The sequence below is a fragment of the Peromyscus californicus genome, unplaced genomic scaffold (genome assembly GCF_007827085.1).
Source record: "Peromyscus californicus insignis strain IS unplaced genomic scaffold, ASM782708v3 Scaffold_23__1_contigs__length_62951481, whole genome shotgun sequence".
NCBI classification, from domain to species: Eukaryota; Metazoa; Chordata; class Mammalia; order Rodentia; family Cricetidae; genus Peromyscus; species Peromyscus californicus.
Genome location: NW_026294534.1, coordinates 15,706,591 through 15,726,272, shown reverse-complemented (window position 1 = coordinate 15,726,272; position 19,682 = coordinate 15,706,591). Strand labels below are relative to the sequence as shown.

Here is a 19,682-nt window from a genome sequence, read left to right as displayed (position 1 = left end):
TTAAAGGATATTGATTTGGGGGTCTGATCTGTAATTACCTGCCTTCTTTCCTAATTAGCTGTTTATTTTTAAAGCTGCCTCTGTAGTAAAAAATAATATTTGCAAATATTTTATTGTATCTTTATTTCTGTTTCATGATTTGTATAATTCCTTTTAACTTTACTGCGTGGTTTGGAATGACCAAAATATTAATAAAAGTTGTATCTTAGGTTTGACTTTAAAAGAGACTGATCGAGATGGGCAGCGGTGGTGAGCTCCTTTAATCCCAGCACTCAGGAAGGCAGAGGCAGGTGGATCTCTGTGATTTCGAAGCCAGTCTAGTCTACAGAGGGAGTCTCAGGACAGCCAGGGCAGTTACATAGAGAGACCCTGTCTCATCCGCCTGAGCCCCAAGCCTCTTCCTGAGACTTAGAGGCCGGCCCCCAGCTCCCATCTTGCTCCAGACTTCCCTTTTGCAACACTGGTGAGTGCCCTTCCTTGCCCCAGACCCCATCCCTGGGCACCAGCCACTCCAGGGAAGACCTGCCCAACTTGGTCCCAGGTTCTGGCCACCGGGCAGGTTCCCTGCTAGCTGCACAGGGAAGGATCCCCTTCTCCAAGACCCCTGGCAGACCCTGCAGTCTCCACGCCCTGCCCCCACGCCCATCCGCCTGAGCCCCAAGCCTCTTTCTGAGACTTAGAGGCCGGCCCCCAGCTCCCATCTTGCTCCAGACTTCCCTTTTGGAACACTGGTCTGTCTGAACCAAGTGTGCGGATAAGGCCAAGAACGAACCACAAGGAGATGGGCAGACGTCAAGGCAGAAACATATACAACAAAATGAATAGCAATACAGCATCACCAGGCCCTAGCCCTCCTCCAACACCTAGACCTGAACATCAGAAATTGGAAGAAGCAGAAGAAAACAGCCTTATGAATGACATCATGAAGAAGCTAGAGGCTTGTGTAGAGGAAAAGACAAAAAAATGTGAAGAACGCTGTAAACAACTAGAGGAAAGGGCAAACAAATTAGAAGAAATCAATAAAGTCCTGGAAGAAAACAATAAAATACTGAGAGAAAATCAAGAAAAATCAATTAAACAAATGAAGGAAACAGTCCAAGACCTGAAAAGGGAAATAGAAAAAATGAAGAAGACACAAACAGAGGGAATGCTGGAAATAGAAAATCTGAGAAAACGATTGGGAACTTCAGATGCAAGTATAATCAACAGAATGCAAGAGATGGAAGAGAGGATCTCTAGCGTTGAAGATACAGTAGAAGAAATACATTCATCAGTCAAAGAAAATACTAAAGCCAACAAAGTCATGAACCAAAATGTCCAAGAAATTTGGGACACCATGAAAAGACCAAACCTAAGAATAATAGGGGTCGAAGAAGGAGAGAGACCCTGTCTTGAAAAACCAAAAAGAGAGAGAGACAGACAAACAGATGGAGAGAGACAGAGAAAGACAGGGAGATGAAGAAAGAAGGAGAGAGGAAGAGAGAGAGAGAGAGAGAGAGAGAGAGAGAGAGAGAGAGAGAGAGAGAGAGAGAGAGGCTCATCTAAAGTCTTATTGTCAATTTGGAATTTGATCCAAAATAAATATTCAAATTGGATCCACAATAAATATTCCTGATTTGGTTAGAGAGTATGTTTTTATTTCCAATTTTAAACAAGTAAGAAATGACTATTAAATTTTTTAAAATCCATCTAGTTTCCCTCAAGATACTCATATGTTTTGGCTTATTTCTGTGTTAACATGTATTGATCTAAGAAAGCTGAACTCTGCTTCATTCCTGGAACAAGCCTTATTTGGTCATGGAATATTATTCTTTTAATATACTGCTGGATTCTATGGCTATTATTTTAGCCAGAATTATAGATTAAAATAACAAGTGGTATTAATTTTTAGTTTCCCTTTTTCTGTGTTTTGTACTTACCTTCCGCTTCCATTTGAGAGTTATGCAAGCTTTATAAAACGAACCGGGAAGCTGACTTCCCAGTGTCTGTCATCTTTGATGGACGGAGCTCTGGACCCACCAGCAGCAGACGCGTGGGGTGAGCAGCCTGCCGGTTGCTTTGAGTTTCTTTTCAGTTTCTGGTCTTCGGTCACTCTTACTTTTGTACTAGCTCTAGTTTCTAGTGTTCTACTTTACATCTTATCTGTTATTGAGAGACCCAACACGGTGCTTGAAATGTATCACTCCATGCCTTCCCAGCTTTTTAAGAGTTTCTGTTGAGAAATAATTATTCAGACCCATTTGATTTGGCGCCTCTGTCTCTCAGCTTTCAACATATTTCTTTTTTCTCCATAGAGTTGGTGCTTTAGTTATGATGTGACACAGGATGGCTCTTTTCTGGTCTTGTGTGTTTTGTGTTTTAAATGACTCCTTTGCCTAGAAAGCTATTTCTTTAGTTAGATTTGAGAAATTCTCTTCTATGATTCTTTTTTTTTTTTTTTTTTTTTTTTTTTGTTTTTCAAGACAGGATTTCTTTCTTTGGAAGCCTCTATAGACCTAGGCTGGCCTCCTTGAACTCACAGAGATCTGCCTGCCTCTTCCTCCCAAGTACTAGGATTAAAGGCATGCATCACCAACCACCCAGCATCTGCTGTGATTTTATTGAATGTTTTCTCTCTGCTTTTAGTACAGACTTCTCCCTTTTCTATGCCCATGATTTATAGTTAGTCTTTTCATAGGATCCCAGAGAGCTCAGATGTTTTAGTCATACTTTCTTATTGGTTTATCTTTGTATTATCTGAAAGTTCTACTCGTCCACTTTATCTTCAAGCCCTGAAACTCTGTCCTTTACTTTAGTCTATCAGTGATAATTTTCACTGATTGTTTGTTTTTCAAGACAGGGTTTCTCCGTGTAGTCCTGGTTGTCCTGCAGCTCTCTCTGTAGACCAGGCAGGCCTCAGACTCACAGAGATCCACCTGCCTCTGCCTCCTGAGTGCTAGGATAAAAGGCATGCACCACTACTGATGAACTTCACTGATTTTTTTTAAGTTTGACTTACTCAATATCTCATTCCCAGTGTTTAAGTTTGATTTTTCAGTAATTCTACTTATTGAATTCTATATTCATATCTGTTTTGACTTCTTTTTCATTCAGCTGTTTATGCTCTCTTTTAATTTATTCAGGAATTTATTTGTGTTCTTTATTTCTTTGAATATACTTACAAGTAATCTTTTGAATTCTTGTTTGGGGTTTCGTACAGTTCATTCTTATTGGAGGCCATTACTGTGGGATTAGTAATTTTTGGAGAAGTCACATTGCCTTGGTCTTTTATGTTTCTTGATTTTTGCTCTGGGACTTGCACAACCCAGATTAGCTTGTTGTTTGGATTTCCTTTCTTAATCACCCACATTTATTTAGTGGAAGTGTTTGCAATGTTCAAATAAGACTAAGTCATAATAGGCTTAAGATGTTGTATCTCTGATAGATCAGGGGTAGTTCAGTAGTTAGACTTTCAAGCCACATGCTCAGAGCAACAAGTTCAATCTTCAGGACTGGTTACAACAAAGGGACAGGCCGACTATGAAAACACAGTGCCAGTCACTTAAAACACAGTCAGCCCTTCAGCTTAAGTAGTTTTAGCAAGTAAAAGAACCCAAATAGTACTGTGTGCTCTAAGATAGTAGTTACTGAGGATATAAATAATAAGGAGATATGCAAAGTAAGTCTAGCAATAATTATTAGAATAACAGAGAAAGAAACAGAGGAGGAAAAACGCCGGGAGGAACAACAGAGGCATGGGAAGGAGATGACACGACTCTGAAGTCGGAGTGAAAAGAGAGAGAGTAAAGAAACACAACCAGACAGCCTCACACAGTCCCAGCTCTCAGGAGGGTGAGGCCCAGACACCCCCAACTCCAGGCCAGCCTGCGTTCTTTGGGAAAGCCTATCCAAAAGGCAGGAAGGAAAGGGGAGAATGAGGTCAGAGCGAACAGAGCTGGTCCACTCAAATGATGCTAGACATCAAACTAGGGAGGAATACCGTAAAGAAAGAGGAAGTGCGTGGCGATGCAGTCTGGATACAGCCCCTTGCCCGGGTACTGGTTCCAGGACCGTTTCTGGATGTTCTGTTCACAGGCTCCCAAGATGCAAGTCGTACCCCTGGGTGGTCTTTTGTGTGTTCAGTAGCAGATGTTGGTCTTGTCTCTGAATGCATGTATCACATTGTGAATGCTGGTTACATCTCCGGGTGGTCTTTCCTAGAGTCAGGGCACATGTTCAGAACCTGTGTCTGCATGGAGATATGAGGAAATAAGCCAGTCTATTAATACTTCAGCATTTCATTCAGGAATAATGTTTTAAATTGTTGGAACAATCTGTGCATTTGGTATTTAAATGATTATAGGCTTTTTAAGTTTGGAAAATATAAGAAAATGTGAAAGATTACTGCTGTGATCCCACATCACAATATGCAATTAAATACGTGACTTGTTAGATGTAAGCTGACAGATATTAGAGACTATCTGAATTTTTCAATGACACTGAAATTTCACCTAAGGTTTGCTGTATTTATCAGAAACTTTTCAAGCATTTAGAAGGCTGTGTCTGTTAGAGTCACCTGAAGTCCTGAAAAGAAAATCAACTGTATTAAGATCATTAAAAACCATTTTAATGATTGGAAGAATTTAATTAATTGAGCTGTAAGTGGAACTGACTGTTCAGAAGGATATTTCAGTTCATCTTATATTAATGTAACTTGAATCAGAGGAAAAATTGCCATTTTTATTTGCACTTCACTAATTTTATGACTAGATTTACAATGAACTTAGAAGATTAAGGAAAAGCCCAGCTTTGTAGCCATACTCTTAATAAATGAAAAACTAATGTTAACATCTTTAAAACAATCTCTGTAGGAGCTGGAGTGGTGGTTCAGTTGGTCAAGGACTTGATGTACAAACACGAGGGCTGAACTGAAGCCCCAGACAGTCACAGTGCTGCACGCCTGTTATCCCAGCACTAGGGAGGTAGAGACAAGATGGTACCTGTGGCCTGCTTGTCAGCTGTTCTAGCCAAATCGGTGAACTCCAGAGTCAGTGAAAAATCTTGCCTCAAAAAATAATATGAACAGCAAATGTCAACCTCTGTCTTCTATATACATACATACGTGTGCATACATGTACCTGTATGCATGCATACACACACACACACACACATACACACACACACACACACACACACACACACACACACACACACATGTATAACCACTTTTTGCACCCAAACTCTACCTTGGAATAGTAAACTTCATGAATATCCTGAAACTGAGCTTAAAATTTAGAAGTTCAAGTTCCTTGTACCCAAAAACATAGGTCTCTGATGGGGGTTGAGAGGTGCTCTAATCTATGGGTATAAAGATAAGAACTTAGAGGGCAGAGTAATACTATGTCCATTTAGGAGGGTTTCTATTTCTATGATAAAACATCATGACCAAGAGGCAGAGGCAGGCAGATCTCTGTAAGTTCAAGGCCAGCCTTGTCTACAGAGTGAGTTCCAGAACAGCTAGGACTACATAGAGAAACCTATTCTCAAAAACAAACACCGGGCAGTAGAGGCTCACACCTTTAATCCCAGCACTCAGGAGGCAGAGCCAGGTGGATCTCTGTGAGTTCGAGACCAGCCTGGTCTACAGAGCGAGTTCCAGGAAAGGTGCAAAGCTACACAGAGAAACCCTGTCTCGGAAAACCAAACAAACAAAAAAACAAAAAAACTAAAAATAAACAAATGAATGAATAAATAAATAACATTATGACCCAAAGCAACTTGGGGAGGAAAGGGTTTATTTCATCTCATACTTGCACAACACATCATCAAAGAAAGTCAGGGCAGGAACTGAAGCAGAAGCAATGAAGGAATGCTGCTTACTGGCTCATTCAGCCTGCCTTCTTTCTTTCTTTCTTTCTTTCTTTCTTTCTTTCTTTCTTTCTTTCTTTCTTTCTTTCTTTCCTTCCTTCCTTCCTTCCTTCCTTCCTTCCTTCCTTCCTTCCTTCCTTTCTTTCTTTCTTTCTTTCTTTTCTGAGACAGGGTTTCTCTGTGTAGTTTTGGTGCCTGTCCTGGATCTATCTCTGTGGCCCAGGCTGGCCTTGAACTCACAGAGATCCACCTGGCTCTGCCTCCCGAGTGCTGGGATTAAAGGTGTGGGTCACCAATGCCCAGCTTGGCCTGCTTTCTTAAGCCATCAGGACCACTTGCCCATGGATGGCACCCTGCAGGGCTGGGGCTGCCAATATAAATGATTAATCAAGAAAAGGCACTACAGACTTGTTCACAAGCCGATCTGGTTGGGGTATTTTCTCAATTGAGATTTCCCCTCCCAAATGACTCTAGCTTGTGTCAAGTTGACAAAACAAAAACAAAAACAAAAAAACAAACAAACAAAAACCCAACACAACAACAATTAAAAAAACAAAAACAAAAACAAAAAACCTCTATGTGTTTGGGTATAGAGCCATCTACTGGAGCATTGATAGCCTTTCAGGGACCTCGTCCCTGAACAAAACTGATTCTCTGGACTCCAGAGGCCATGACTTACAATCTTGTCATGTCCTTTTCCATGATGGTCCCTGAACCATGAGAGAAAGGGGTTTCATGTAGATTCCCCATTTATACATGAGCATTCTCAAATTTCTTATTCTCTTGCATAGTAACCAGTTGTGAGTCTATTAGCTATCATCTACTGCAAAAAGAGGCTTCTCTGATCAGGGCTAAGAGGTGCACTAATCTATGGATATAAAGAAAAGAACTTAGGGCAGTGGTTCTCATCCTGTGGGTCATGTATGAGATATCCTGCATATCAGATATTCACATTATGATTCATAACAGTAGCAAAATTACAGTTATGAAGTAACAAAAATCATTTTATGGTTGTGGTTCATCACAATATGAGCAACTGTATTAAAGGGTCACATTGTTAGGAAGGCTGGGAACCACTGATTTAGGGGGTAGAGTAAAACTATGTCCATTTAGTAGACTAATAGTACTGGGTTCTCCCCTAGGGCTTATGACCTAGCCAGACATGGATGTGGGGCTCAGTTAACAGTACTAGACATGAGGTCCATTGTGTGGGAAGGGCTTTAACTCAGAGGGTGGTTGGTTACTACCATAACATCAGTGCCATCTTGCACCAGTAGGCATACCTTGCCAGGCCAGTCCCTGTTGTAGTTCATGAGGCTCATAGCAGGTAAGACTGTTCATGACTTCGCCCCCAAGTTGCATGTATAGATCCTTACAGAACTATGAAAGCTAGCCAGTAGGGATGACGCCCCCAGGTCTGTGCCAGATTGATTTCTCCATGTCCTGACCTAATTATGTGGTGTCTTTGACAACAAGGTTTGAACATCAACTTCTGAAGGATAACAAAGATTGATAGCAGTAACCAATAATATTTAAATCCCATTATTACACTGTATATATAATTTAAACACTAAAACCAATCTTTTTTCTGAGACTGTAAAGAAAAATGAAATAATGACATGTTTGGGAAAATGGATGGAACTGGAAATCATTATGTTAAGTAAAAAATGTCAGACTTAAAGCCAAACATTGCATGTTTTCCCTCAGATGCAGAATCAAAATTGAAATTGGATATGCATGTGCATATGTATAAGTGTACTTGTTTATATAGGGTGATATTGCTTTTATTTGATTCTAGGAATTCTAAAATTTCCTGCTTGATTTCTTCAGTGGCCTTCCGTTTATTCAAAAGTGTGCTATTTGTTTTCAATTTTTGTAGTTCCATTGTTTCTATTGCTGTTGATTTCAAGTTTTTTTTCTACTATGGCATAATAAAAACAAGGGCTCATTTCAATTTTTAAAAAATTTTTTAAGACTTGCTTTGTGACCTATAATATGGTCAATTTTAGAGAAAGCTCCATGTGCAACTGTGAAGAATCTCTACTCCCTATCTGTTGGATGGCATATTCTGTAGAAATGGTAGAGCCCACTGATCTAGGGGGTAACTTCACTCCAAGGTGTCTTTGCTAAGATTTAGTTTGGATGACTTACCTAAAAATGACAATTGGGTATTAAATTGTCTCACGATTGTTGTATCAGAGCCTACCTGATCCTTCACGCTTGTTTTGTGTATTTGATGAAATTGAGAACTTTAACATTCCTTGCATACATTTTCACAATTGCTTTACTTCTTGAAGGCTAGCTCCCTTTATTAATATATTAACATTACCTTCTTCACATCTTCTGTAGCTTGGGGTTCAAGTCTACTTTATCAGAAATGAGAATGCCTACTTGCTTATGGGTTTTGATTCCCTTTCAGGAGGCTGCTGAAGGAAGAACTGTGTCAGTTTGGTTTCTTCTCCTTGCCCCACCCATCTTTTTTTCTGGAAGTTTCAAGAATCCCAACATTACTTGTGATCCTCAAGGATCTTTCTTCATCTCTTTGGATGAATCTTTTTTTTTCTTATTCTGACTCATTTCTTATTCTTCACTTTTATCCAGCCATATTGAGACGGTTTCTAGTCTGCCATGGGACCCAGAAGTCAATATTCAATTATTATACTGAGGTGCTGTGCCACACAGACATGGATGGGTGAAATTTAAAAGTATATTACTACATGAAGGACTACATACTATATAATTAACTTGCCTGACATTCGGTGACAAGCAAAATTATAGATATGCTTTTTAAAAGGTAGCTGCAAGGGGTTCTAGGGAGGAAGAGAAAAGAGAGTGGACAAATGAAATACGGATTCTTAGGGTAAAGAAACTATTCTGTAGAACTGTAGTGATAAATAGATGACCTCACATACTTGTGAAAACTCAGAGTTTTGCTGTACAGATAGTATGTAGATTAAAATATAAAAATATAAACATTTGAAAATATCAAATCATTTAGTAGCAGAACTCTGTCTCCTCAGTGAGACAGAGTGAGTCAGCAAAGCTAACACAGAATTTGTTTTGTAACTCAGTGCCAGGTTCCCCATGATCTCAACACCAGGCAGAAAACACAGGCCCATGTCCCATATCCCAGACCCGAGTTTGCAAGAGCAGGCTTCATACCCTCTACAGAATCAGGTAGAGATACGTACCTTGGCAAAGCAAACTCGAGTTTGAGCCTGCAACATCATCAGCCTGGAGTGAGCCAGAGCACGCCTTCCACCCACTACCAACTACGACTATTCAAATTCATAAGAGTGGGAAGCAGGTATAACTTGGGTTATCACTAACCTTGGCATCCAGCAGAGTATCCTCACCACCCTATCCTAGCCATGGGTGGTATAGCATTCCCAACAAGCTTCCCCATCACCGGTCAGAGTCCTACACAGTGGTCAAACTGACTTATGTTTCTGTCTGCATCACAGCCAGCCTGAGATTGGGCCTTCATGTACCCTGACACCATGCAAGTTCTTGCATCTGTGATACTAAGCTGTAACCCAGCTTCACACTAGTCTAGTTGACTAAGGGACTACCTTCACCCACTCTACTCCAACCTCAGGCTACATAGCATAGAGACTTTACTCACAAAGGGTAAGGCAGGGTCATAACAGGCATAGTAATTTTTCTTGAAACTCAATGTCAGGTAGGTAAAACTCAACACTGGATCCTACCAGCCACCTCCCCTAGGCCAGTGTCCATGAACAGACTCTCTGGGACAGTTCCAAAGTCAAATAGAAAAGTGTCTGCTGGACTTTGATTCTAGACAGTATCACTGTGGGTTGACTGCAGTGGGATGGGGCCAGAAGTCCACGTCAGCAGCAGGCATCCCACAGCAGTGTGGGCACTGGTCCTGTACCAATGCTGTGTTGACAGTTGAACTCATGATATGCTGTTGCGACACTTGCCCCACAGTGACTCTGCCTTAACCAAACAGGTCACTGAAGAGCCTGACTATAGGCAGTGACCCTGATGACATACCTGGGTCCCCCTTCTCTGAGGGAGACACAGTGAAGTGGCTGCCCTCAGTTCATTCTAAACAATACAGCAGCTGAGGGTTTAGGACAAATCTGGGTCGCCCTCTAGTGTTAAAATGGTGACAACACACAAGAGCAGACTCAGGGCAAATCCAGTTTTAGGGTGACAGCTAGTGCTGAAATTGTGGGAGTGTTATTGTCGGAGAAAATAATCAGCTCGCTTGGAATGTCTAGAAAAATAAGCACAAGACTGCAATAAAGACCCAATCCTTAGTGCATAGATGGCATTGCACACCAAGCAACATCGAGAACTTTCACTAAAGAGAGATTACTAGGAATTAGGAAAGGAGTTGGAGGGGGGGGGGGAGAGAAAGGAACAGAGGCAGAGGCAGTGGAAGGAAAAATAGATATAATCAATGCCTGACTTCATATAGGGAAGGTCAGTGAATCCCACTTATGTGTACTAGAAGTATGTGTTAATTAATTTTTTTTTTCCAGGACTGTGGGGAACGGTTGTGAAAAAGACTTTTCAATGAACTATGACCCCATCTAAGAATCAAAATGAGGTAGAGAAACCAGTCAAAACCAACATGGATAAAGTGTAAGGTGTAGGATTTGGATCAGCTGTGCAGTGGTTCGAATGAGAAATGTCTCCTGTAGGCTCCAGTATTTAAACACGTGGTCTCTGTTGGTGGCGCTGGTTGGGTAGGTTTGGAGGTGTGGCTTGCTGGAAAGGAACCATCCACAGGAAGAGAAGGCTTTGCGGGTATAGAGCTCCACCCTACTTTCCGATTCGCTTTCTCTGCTTCCTGTTTACAACTGAAGTTGTTCACTCAGTCTCCAGCTCTTGCTATCATGCCTGCTACCACATCTTCTGCTATGATAGACTCTTAACCCTTCGGAACCATGAGCCCAAATCAACCTTTGCTCCTACAAGTCCCCTTCCTCACAGTGTTTTATCACAGCAACTGAAAAGGTAACTAATAACTATTAAGGGAAGCAAAACAAAACAAAACAAAAAGAAAAACGAGTTTCAAGAAAACAAACACACACATACACACAAAACCCAAACAAACAAACAAAAAACACCCTCAATACGCTAACAGTGAGACCTAGTAAAGATATGGGAGTATTTTTTTTTTAATTAAATAAAAATTTTTGAACTGGAAATACACTAAGTAAAAAAATAAACACATTGAAAAAAGTTGATAGTAAATATATCAAAGAAAAAGAATGAGGCTGAATACAGACGTATTAAAGAAAAGAGTGAAGAGGAATGAAGAAATTGTGGACATATTGGGATCACATTTAAAGCAAAAAAATCTGAATTATTGGGGTTCAAAGTCTTCTGGATGCCGAAGAATGCTTATTCAAAGAGATAATGACAGAAAAATCCCAAACAAAGGAAAATACAAAATTCAAATATAGTATGTTTAGTGAACTTAGTCTACCCCGAAGACATTATAATCAAGCTTTCAGAGGTCAAAGACACAGAGATGACCCTCAAGTCACCAAGAGAAAAGAAAGACTGAAGAATCCTCAGCATGACTTAGCATACCAGGGGAGAGTGATGTGAGATTTTCCTAGTCCGAGAAAAGCAAAGATCAACCCAGAATGCTGTAACCAGCCAAGCTGTCTTTCAGAAATGAAGGAAAGACAGAGACTATCTCTGTACCAGACCTGCCTTATAGAAAGGCTAAGAGAGTCCTTGAGACAGATAAAAATGTTAATGAACAAAATAGCAGAAGGCGTAAGAGTGATGAGGAAGGGCTATTATTACAAAGTGATACTTAAGCCATTCATACCTTAGTCATAAGAAAACTAAAAATAATTATAATATTACTAGTCATTTCTAATATATTCAGAGATGGATGAGATAGAGAGATGTAACATGGGGTACCAAAAATTCAAAATTTGTCCTAAAACTTGGAAACTACTACAGGAAAACACTTCAAGAGACAGGCATAAGAACGTCTTCCTAAATAGGGCCTCAAAAGCCCAGGAAACAAGAACTGACTAAGAGACTCGCATCCAATTCTGCACAGCAAAGGAGACAATTAGCAGAGCGAAGAGACAGGCTACAGTACGAGAGTAAATCTTTGCCAAATATTTCTATGACAGGGAAATGATGTCCATAATATGTTTTCAAAACCCCAAAAAATTCAACAGCAAAAAAATAATCGAAAGTTGCACAATAAATGGGCAACTTCAAAACATACTTTTCAAAGTAAAAGTAAAAATGGCCAATTAAAAATGAATAAAAAATGTTAAACGTTTTTAGCTATCAGGAAAATACAAATCAAAACTACATTGAGATTCCATCTCATCCCACTTAGAAAACCAAAATAAAAAAATTTGGACAAGCACACAGGGAAAAAATAACTCTTACATAGTGCTAATAGAAATATAAATCAACACATCCACTATGGGAATCAGTAAGGAAGTCCTTTATAAACTTAATGGCTATAAGATCATGGACACATCAGAAGGAATCCAAGCATACGGTAAAAATTTTACACATCTACACTTATCACACACTATTCTTAAAAGCAAAGTCAATGGACTAAGCTTTAGTGTCTAGCAACAGACGGTCAGACAGAGAGATGGAGTGCATATACACAATGCAATATTCTGCCATAAATAAGAATGAAACTATGTTATTCCCAGGAAAACAGATGGAACTAGAGATCATCCTGCTAAATGAACCAAGCAAGAGTCCGATGATATACAAGGGCCACGTTTTCTCTCATATGTGAAATATAGAGGGCAGGAGAGGTCATGAAAGTGGAAGGGAGACGAATAGTGATAAGAAATGAGAATAAGGGTATAGGGAAAGAGATAAGTGATGGCAATGAGAAGTAAATATAATCAAAGTACCTGAGATGTCAAAATAAAATCCATTATTTTGAAGGATTAATATTTGTTAATAGAAAAGAAAAAGAATTCAAAATGTCGGAAGGAAGGAATGGAAGTATTAAATATTACTATATGTCTTAGTTAGGGTTTCTACTGCTGTGAAGAGACACCATGACCATGGCAGCTCTTATAAAGGAAAACACTTAATTGGCACTGGCTTACAGTTCAGAGGTTTAGTCCATTATTGTCATGGAAGGAAGCAAGGCAGCATGCAGTCAGACATGGTGCTGGAGCTGAGAGTCCTTACATCTTGATCCAAAGGCAGCAGGAAGTAAACTGACTCACTGGGCATGGCTTGAGCATATACAAGACCTCAATGCCTACCTTCACAGTAACACACTTTCTCCAACAATACCACATCTAATCTAACAAAGGCACACCTCCCATTAGTACTGCTCCCTTTGGGGGCCATTTTCTTTCAAACCACAACAGTATATATTGTTTTATACCTTTTCTTATATTATGATCAAGATACATTGCTATCATCCCCAAATAGCTTGCTATAACTAAAAGATCTGTATTTTAAGCCTCATGGTAACTGCAAGTGACAAACAAAGCAAAATATAAGCAAATAATCAAAACATACCACTATTTAATTTAATATCATATTCAGAAACTTTACTGACCATAATATGACAAAACAAAATCAATAACAAGAAAATTTTTGAAACAGTACAAATATGTGGAAATTGAGCAAAACAATTTTAACTTTCCCTCTTCTGATACTGAAGATGGAACCCAAGGACTTATGCAGACAAAGTGCATATCCACCAATGAGCTACAACTCCAGTCCAAAACCTTACTTTGTATAACAAATGAGCCAAAAAAAAGAAATCACAAAGGATATGTTTAAATTTCTTGAAACAAATGGAAATGGAAATGAGATACAAAAAAAAAAAAAACTAGCAAGAGAAAAGTTGATAGTAGAAGAATCTTCATCAAGAAAAGCCATGGGTTAAGTTACTTTTCTCTTGCTGTGATATAACACCATGACCAAAGTCTCTTACGGAAAAAGCATGTAATTGAGTACTCCTATATTTGGTACATGGACATTTAGGGTGATTGTTTCCTCTTACTTCTATTCTGTCTTACAATTGCTAGGGGATAAGACTACATCATGGCAGGAAGGCAAGGTAGCAAGTGGCAGATATGGCACCAGGAGCAGGAAGCTAAGAGACAGGGAACTAGAAGTATGGTGAAGCTCTAAACTCTCAAAGCCAAACTCCAGTGACGGACTTCCCTCAGCAAGGCAGTCCTACCTGCAAGCCTCCCCAAACCATGCCATCATTTGGGGACCAAGGGTTTAAATACACAAGCCTATGGGGGACATGTCTCATTCAAAACTCTGTCTGCAGAATTATCCCAACTAAATAATCCATTGCTTTATCTTGTGGGGGCAGAAAAATAAGAATGAACTAGGCCAGACTAATATGCCCAGCAAAAATTTCAATCACTATACACGGAGAAAACAAGATTTCATGACAAAGTCTGATTTAAACAATTTCTGTCCACAATTCCAGCCCTATAGAAGGTACTAGAAGACCAAAGAAGTTAACTATATCCATGAAAACCCCGGCAATAGACTTTACATCAGCAAGACCCAAAGAAGGGACACACACACACACACACACACACACACACACACACACACACACACGTACTACCAACAACAACATAGTAACTGGAATTAACAATCAGTGGTCCTTAATATTGTACTCAATTCACCAATAAAAATACACAGGCTAACAGAATGAATACGAAAACAGCATCCATCCTTCTGGGGCACACAAGAAACACACCTAAACATCAAAGATAGATACTACCACAGAGTAAAGTGTTGGGAAAAGATTTTCTAATCAAATGTACCTAATTATCAAGCTAGTATAGCTATCCTTCTATCTAACAAAATAGATTTCAAACCAAAATTAATCAAAAGGTATAGAAAAGAACATTTCATACTCATTAATGTTAATATCCATTACAATGATGTCTCAATTCTGAACATCTATGCCCCAAGTGCAAGGGCACCCACATTTGTAAAAGAAACATTACTAAAGCTTAATGACACCTTGAACCCCACACATTAATAGTGGAAGACTTCAACACCCCACTCTCACCAACAGACAAGTCGTCCAAACAGAAACTAAACAGAGAAATAATGGCACTAACAGATGTTGTGACTCAAATGGACCCAATAGAAATCTACAGAATATTTCACTCAAACACAAAAGAGTATACCTTTATCTCAGCACATTCTAGAATCTTCTCCAAAATTGGCCATATACTCAGTCACAAAAAAGTCTCAACAGGTACAAGAAAATTGAAATAACCCCCTGTATCCTCTCAGACCACCATGGGTTAAAGTTGGATTTCAACAACAGAAAAAAATAGAAAGCCTACAAACTCATGGAAGCTGAACAACTCTCTACTTAATTGCCAATGGGTCAAGGAAGAAATAAAGAAAAAAATTAAAGACTTCCTAGAATTCAATGAAAATGAATGCAAAATACCCAAACTTATGGGACACAATAAAAGCTATGCTAAGAGCTTCATAGTACTAAGTGCCTGCATGAAGAAATTAGAAAATTCTCATACCAGAGACGTAACAGCACACCTGAAAGCTCTAGAACAAAAAGAAACAGGTATACCCAAGAGGAATAAATGGCAGGAAATAAACTCAGGGCTGAAATCAATAAAATAGAAACAAAGAGACCAGTGCAAAGAATCAATAACACAAAGAGTTGGTTCTTCTTTGAGAAAATCAACAAGATAGACAAACCCTTAACCAAACTAACAAAGAGCGAATATTCAAATTAACAAAACCAGAAACAAAAGGAGGGACATAACAACAGAAACTGAGGAAATCCAATCCAAAATTCAAAAACCTGTACTCCACAAAAGTGGAGAATCTAAAAGAAATGGACAATTTTCTTGACAGATACCACATACTAAAGTTAAATCAAGATCAGATAAACAATTTAAATAGACCTATAACCCCCAAGGAAATAGAAGCAGTCATTAAAAATCTCCCCCCAAAAAAAGACCAGTGTCAGATAATTTTAGCACAAAATTCTACCAGACCTTCAAAGAAGAGCTAACACCAATACTCCTCAAATCATTCCACAAAATAGAAACAGAAGGAATATTACCAAATTCATTTTATGAGGACCCAGTCACTATGGTAGTTTGAATGTAACTGGCTCCCATAAGCCATAGGGAGCAGAACTATTAGGACATGTGACTAGGTTTAGCCTTATTGGAGGAAGTGTGTCACTATAGAGGCAGATTTTGAGATTTCCTATGCTCAAGATACCACCCAGTGTCTGAGTCCACTTCCTGTTGACTTTTGATCAAGATATAGCCAGCACCATGTCTGCCTGCATGCTGCCATGTTCCCTACCATGTTGATAATGGACTGAACTTTTGAACTGTAAGGGATCCACTCCAATTAAATATTTTCCTTTATAAGAGTTGCTGTGGTAGCCGGGCAGTGGTGGCGCACGCCTTTAATCCCAGCACTCGGGAGGCAGAGCCAGGTGAATCTCTGTGAGTTGGAGGCCAGCCTGGGCTACTAAGTGAGTTCCAGGAAAGGCACAAAGCTACATAGAGAAACCCTGTCTCGAAAAAACAAAGAGTTGCTGTGGTCATGGTGTCTCTTCTTAGCAATAGAGACCCTAACTAAGACAGTCACCCTGATACTCAAACCACACAACGACTCAACAAAGAAAGAGATCAACAGACCAATTTCCCTCATGAACACAGATGAAAAAATACTCAATTAAATATTCACAAACCAAATCCAAGAACACATCAAAAAGATCATCCTCCAGGATCAAGTGGGCTTTATCTCAGAGATGCAGGGATGGTTCAATATACAAAAAAAATCTGTCAATGTAATCTACCAAATAAACAAACTGGAAAAAAATGATCACTTCATCAGATGCTGAAAAAGCCTTGACAAAATCCAGCACTCCTTCATGATAAAAGTCTTGGAAAGATCAGGGATACAATGAACATACCTAAACACAATAAAGGAAATAGATAGCAAGCCAATAGCCAACAGCAAATTAAATGAAAAGAAACTTAAAGCAATTCCACTAAAACCAGAGACAAGGCTGTTCACTCTCTCCATACCTATTCAATATAGTACTTGAAGTTTTAGCTAGAACAATAAGACAACTTAAAGAGATACAAATTGGAAAGGAAAAAATTAGAATATCACTATTTGCAGATGATATGATAGTATACATAAGTGACCAAAAAAAATTTACGAGGAAATTCCTACAGCTCTTAAACACCTTCAGTGAAGTTACTGGTTACAAAATTAACTAAAAAAAATCAGTAGACCTCCTACACACAAATGGACTGAGAAAGAAATCAGGGAAACAATACTCTTCACAATAGCCACAAATAATATAAAATATCTTGGGGTAACTCTAACCAAGCAAATGAAAGACCTGTATGACAAGAACTTCAAGTCTTTGAAGAAAGAAATTGAAGAAGATATCAGAAGATGGAAAGATCTCCCATGCTCATGAATCGGTAGGATTAACAAAGTAAAAATGGCCATCTTTCCAAAAGCAATCTACAGATTCAATGTAATCCCCATTGAAGTTCCATCACAATCCTTCACAGACCTTGAAAGAACAATACTCAGCACAACTTCAGATGGAAAAATAAAAAATTCAGGATAGCTAAAACAATCCTGTACAATAAAAGAACCTCTGGAGGTATCACTATCTCTGATTTCAAGCTACTACAGAGCAATGGTAATAAAAACCACATGGTATGTATTAAAAAAGACAGGTTGATCAATGGAATGGAGTTGAAGATCCAGAAGTAAAACCATACACCTATGGACACTTGATGTTTGACAAAGAAGCCAAAATTATACAATGGAAAAAAGAAAGCATCTTCAACAAATGGTGCTGGTCTAACTGGATGTCTGCATGTAGAAGAATGCAAATAGATCCATATCTACCACCCTTTACAAAACTCAAGTCCAAGTGGATCAAAGACCTCAATATAAAATCAGATACACTGAACCTGATAGAAGAGAAAGTGGGGAATAGCCTTGAGTGCATTGGCACAGGAGACAACTTCCTGAAGAGAACACTAATCACACAGGCACTAAGATCAACAATTAACAAATGGAACCGCATGAAACTGAAAATTTTCTATAAGACAAAGGATACTGTCAATAGGACAAAGAGGTAGCCCACAGAATGGAAAAGGATTTTCACCAATTCCACATCTGACAGAGGGCTAATATTCAAAATATATAAAGAACCTAAGAAACTAGACATCAAAACACCAAATACTCCAACTAAAAAATGGGATACAGAACTAAAAAGAGAATTCTTAATAGAAGAATCTCAAATGGCCAAACGACATTTAAGGAACTGTTCAACATCCTTAGTCATCAGGGAAATGCAAATAAAAAAGACACTGAGATTCCATCTTACACCTGTCAGAATGGCTAAGATCAAAAACACATGACAGCTAATGCTGGAAAGGGTGTGGAGCCACCACTGCCTGGCAGTTGTGGTTTTTTTTTGTAATGGTCTCCATCTGGAGCATTCCCAAGTTTCCTTGATAAGAGGTGAGTGCCAAACTTATCCATGTGTATAAGAACAAATCTTTAGAATGTAGGCAGAGATTATATGGTTTAATAAAGTGGTAGTTGGAAGATCGCCAAGATCCAGGACTTCACCAGCCCTGGGTAATTGGCTAGGTTTCTAGTACCAGGCATGGTTTCCTTCTTCTTGAGTAGGTCTTCTCTCCTTTGGAGGCTAGCATGGTACCTTCTGTACAATGAAGGCTAGTCCTCATGGAGGAGGTATTCAGGTCAGTTCTAGCTCAGGAGCCTCTGGACTCTGTATCTGAAGTATAGGTGTCTTCAGCAGTAGGGGTTTACCTTCCACATGTATGTGGACGGCAGTTAAAAGAAAAAGAAAAGTACATGAATCTGCCTGTGTGTTAACGTTAAGCCTCAACTCTCTCCAATGAGAAATTCTCAACACTCACAGATAAAGGGAAAAGGGATGATCTTTCATGAGGCTTTTTTTTCCAGCTTATTTTTTCTCTCTTCTCTTTCTTCCCCCTAACCTCCACACCATGTATGTTTGTGCGTGCGTGCGTGTACGTGTGTGTGTATGTGTATGTGTGCACGCAAGGTTGTGGACACATGCCCCTAATGTCCATAGATACTGGAAGAGGGCATTGGATTCCCTGGGGCTACAGTTGTGAGCAGCCTGTAACTGGGAACCCAGCTCATGTCTTCTGGAAGAGCAGCAAGTGATCTTAACAGCTGAGCCATCTCTCCAGTTCAGTTCTTTATACAGCCTTTTTTTTTTTTTTAAATGTTGCTTTGAAGGCAGGAAGCTGAGATTTCTGGCAATATGGGTCACTAGGACCATATATGGTTGAGAAGAAAATGGAATGTGAGCAAGACCATCAAGGCTACACTAGCCATCACTACTGCCTTCAAAGCCTTTTCATTAAGTGAAACATCCACTAAATATCCTGTGCAAATCTCCATTCTTTTATTCCATTGATCAAGATAACCCTCTTACTCTCCTAGAAAAAATAATTTATAGAGAGACACAGCAAGTCATCAAGCCAAAGGTTCAATTAGACCTGCTTGGCAAGATATACCCATTGGTACAATAGTGGTATGGCTATTGTGGGGTTAACCAACTGCTTCCTGCTTGGATCTGAAGCCCTCTCCATGGGGGGAAATTCCTGCTTCCTAAAACCTGGTCAAGAACCCATAGCTGGTATGATTATATACCCTAGAGGAGAACCTACTAGAACACCTTGTTAAATGAACAGTGTATCAAACTGTCCTCTAAATATTTCTGGTTAGACCTATAGATTAGTGTTGCTCTCAGTTTTCATCAGAGA

At 39.3% G+C, this 19,682-nt stretch overlaps 1 long non-coding RNA gene across 3 annotated transcripts in view; it reads right to left on the bottom strand.

Moving 5' to 3' along the window:
- Window positions 1–19,682, bottom strand: part of LOC128118958 (uncharacterized) — a 100,914-nt gene that overhangs the window by 8,995 nt on the left and 72,237 nt on the right. For 2 of the 3 annotated variants that reach the window (XR_008221396.1, XR_008221395.1), the window contains exon 6: window positions 3,980–4,228. This is a non-coding gene — a long non-coding RNA (uncharacterized LOC128118958). Of the gene's footprint in view, window positions 1–3,659; window positions 4,229–19,682 lie in introns of those variants that run through there. The other variant, XR_008221397.1, reaches the window with a different exon arrangement.